Raw genomic sequence first — 3,844 nt, forward strand, 5'->3', positions numbered from 1 at the left:
ACTGACTTATCCAGAGCAACTTCCAGTCCTGCAAGCACCATTCATGGTAAGTGCCACGTAATGTGCACCATTTAAAAAATCTTTTATACTGTATTTTTACTGTATCTTTTCTATGTTTAGATATGCAAATACTTGTCATTGCGTTACAATTGCCTACAGTATTCAGTACAGTGTTCTATACAGGTCTGTAGCTTACGTGCAGCAGGCTGTATCACACAGTCTAGGTATGTAGTAGATGTTATCTCTAGGTTTGTGTAAGTTCATTCTATGATGTTCCCACAATGATGAAATTGCCTAACAATGCATTTCTCAGAACTAAGCCCCATCATTAAGCGACATATAACTGCATATAATTTCTAGATTATATTTCATGTGATTAAATAATATCATTTTTTGGAAAAAACTAGATTTTTATTTTTAACAAAATCTTTGATATGATTTGTGTGCATTTGAGAAACATGTCAGACTTGATTATAAAATCAAATTTTATAAACTAACCAAGCAAGGTTTCTAAAAAATCAGAACAACAATAATGCCACATAAAAAATAATGAATTAGCATGATCAGACTACAATGTACTTGATTCAAGTTCTGAGTTATGAGACAGCCAGCTCCAAGTACTGGGTTCTGTCATAAGCTAGACTCATTTCAGAGAGAAACATGAGGCAGACATGCCACTCTAATAATTATGGTGAGCAAACTTTTTAAAAATCATGAACAGTAGTGAATCATCAAATTATTTTATATGTTCTCTCACTGTATATGAATCATTCTAAAAATATGGATTTCCCTCTGTATTTGAATCAAAATACATTTTCTTAAAAGAGGAAGTTTCAACATACAAAATATTTTGAAGAATTTCTTCTAAACCCTGTGTTTACTTCTCAAGTCTATAATAAAATAAAACCATATCATAGTTTTAAAATTTTTGTTTCAATTTTGGAGTTTTGCAGCACACATGTGTGAAACTAAAAAGGTTCTACATATTTGAATAAATAAATGAATAAAATAAGGAAAGTTAGTTCCTTCAGCAAAAAAGAAATTACATTTATTATATTTTAAAGTTCTCATTTTTTTTTTTTTTTTTGAGTTGGAGTCTTACTCTGTCTCCCATACTGGAGTGCAATGGCCACTCCTGGCCACCGCAGCATCGACCTGCTGGTCTCCAGCCATCCTTCTACCTCAGCCTTCCAAGTAGCTGGAACTACAGGCGCGTGCTACCACGCCTGGCTAATTTTTGATTTATTATAGAGATGAGGTCTCGTCAAGTTGCCCAGGTGGGTCTCGAACCGGTGGGCTCAGGCAATCCACTCACCTCGGGCTCCCAAAGTGCTAGGATTACAGGGTGAGCCACCGAGTCAGGCCTTAAAGTTCTCATTTTCAAAATGATTGCCTTAGACTAGTGATTCTGAAAACTTATCTCTAGCCCAGTAGCAGCAAACCTGAATACTTGTTGCAAATGCATATTCTCAAAAATTCAAACCTACTGAATCATAAACTCTCAGAGTTGGGTTCATCAGTCTGAGACTGACGAGCCTTCCATGTAATTCTGATGCCTACTCAAGTTTGAGGGAGACTACCCTTAACTATGGAATATAAATTAGCAATGTTAGAATAGATCTGAATTTCTCCTGTAGACTCATGGGCTCTCAGTGGGCTTCACTCCTGCCACTGGTCCCACTTGTGGATGTTTTCAAGACCCCAACCCAGAAAATTGAATCAGAATCTCTGCCCTATTATCAGCAGTTTTAAAAACTCTCTGATAGTTCTGATGAGCAGGCAGGATAGACACTGATGAGTTACACGTACTTGTTCTATAGGTCAGTTATTTGCTGCATCTTAAGCATATGCTAATATGGTGTTATTACTATTGCCCCTTTCTGTTGACCCTTCTTTTCTGCTTACTCATTATTTTATTAGCTGAAGCTACAGAGAGCCAGAGAGACTATAAACATTAAAGAAAGTATTTTCATGTATCTACTGACAATTTTTTATTCCCACATCTAACTACAAAATTGGCTTTCATATGAGTTGCTCCATTTTGGAAAATTTTATATTCAATTTTAAACTCAGTTCACTATCTTTTGGATTATTAAGCAGACTCCGACTAATCTCCGTGCTCTTAGTTTTACCCCTTTTCAACCCAGCTTCACGTTGTAGTCAGTTATCTTTCTAAAATGCAAATGTGATCATGTCCAAACTAAAAAAAAAACAAAGACTTGCAAAGATGTGGCATAAGCTCTGTGTAGTGCTCCTGCTTCACCTATCCACCCTTCCTTTCCCCAAATCCCCTCAGTAATGTAGACATACTAAATGTTGTTTCTTGACCCAGCATGCTTTCCCTCAGCAGAACACATATTGGTCTCTTTACTTGGAACACAGCCTCTAACAGATGGTCATCTCACCATCACTTTTTCATCCTTCAAATCTTTGATATGATTTCTTTGATATGAAAACTTACCTGATCACTTAAGCGTAAGATAACATGCTCTGAAAAAGCCTAGAATCTCCCTTATGACATGTTTTTATAGCTTGCGGTAATTACTTTTGTGAACTTCCCGGTAGACTGGAAAATTACAGAAGTTATCTTCATATATCTATTGTTAATTTGTCATTCCATATCTGGTAAAGAGCCTATATATAATGTTTTTAATAAACTTTTATTGAGTCAATGCAAGGGTGATTTTAAAACAACCTAAAAACAATAGACAAATAACAAAGGAAAGCTGGGTCAGTGAACCACACTTATCGCCAAGGACAAGTTAGGAAAGCAACTTCTCAGGTATTTTGCACACTTAATTCTAGATCTTTCTAAGTAGTCATTTTGGCACTGAGGAAAAACAGAATGACAGTTTGACCAGTTTTACTGTAAGAAAGAGCATATGCCATTAAAAATCTCTTATACACTGGGTCATGGAAGTCTTTAGTATAGAACCCCAAACTAGGCATAGTCTAGAAGGCACTAGTGGACATTGTGGGTGTGTGTGTGTGTGTGTCTGCATGTGCACATGTGCATGCATGCTTCATCACTACCATTTCTATACAGGAAATATTTCTCTTCTATCTGATGTAGTTCCCAGGGGGTCTGTCAGTCATATAGTTCCATCACTACCATTTCTATGAGGGAAATCTTCTTCTTCCATCTGATGTAGTTCCCAGGGGGCCTGTCAGTCACACAGTTCCATCTTCTAGCCATAGAGCTGGGTCCCAGACTTGGCCTAACTTATCAAAATAACCTATCTTCCTAATCAATGTGTGTGACAGTCCAAGGAGTAGATATGTGACCTAAGCAGAACCTGTTTGAGTCTTTCATGAACTGGGAAAGAGAGAGGCTCTCTTTCTTGTTTTGTTTTGTTTTGTTTTTGAGTTGGAGTCTTACTCTGTCACCCAGACTGGAGTGCAGTAGTACACTCCCGGCCACCACAGCCTCGACCTGCTTGGCTCTGGTGATCCTTCCATCTCATTCTTCCAAGGAGCTGGAACTATAGGCATGCGCTACCACACTCAGCTAATTTTTGATTTATTGTAGAGATGAGGTCTCACCAAGTTGCCCGGGCAGGTCTCGAACCTTCAGGCTCAGGCAATCCATTCACCTCGGCCTCCCAAAGTTCTGGGATTACAGGCTGAGCCACTGAGCCCAGCCTCTCTTTATTTTCATTAGTAAGTTATTAAGAATATTGACTTGAGGCTGATAGGAGCCATTTTTTTTCCTACCATGTAGAAAACAATCTTGCATAAGAGTGAAGTTATCATACAGAGGGAAGTAGTGCCCAGTGACAGAGAGAAAATGAATATGATAGCTTTGTTCAAAACTTTGGATCTAAATGTCCCCAAAGTCTACCCT

The sequence above is a fragment of the Carlito syrichta genome, unplaced genomic scaffold (assembly GCF_000164805.1).
Source record: "Carlito syrichta isolate Samal-C Ts95f unplaced genomic scaffold, Tarsius_syrichta-2.0.1 Scaffold305719, whole genome shotgun sequence".
In the NCBI taxonomy this organism is placed as follows: Eukaryota; Metazoa; Chordata; class Mammalia; order Primates; family Tarsiidae; genus Carlito; species Carlito syrichta.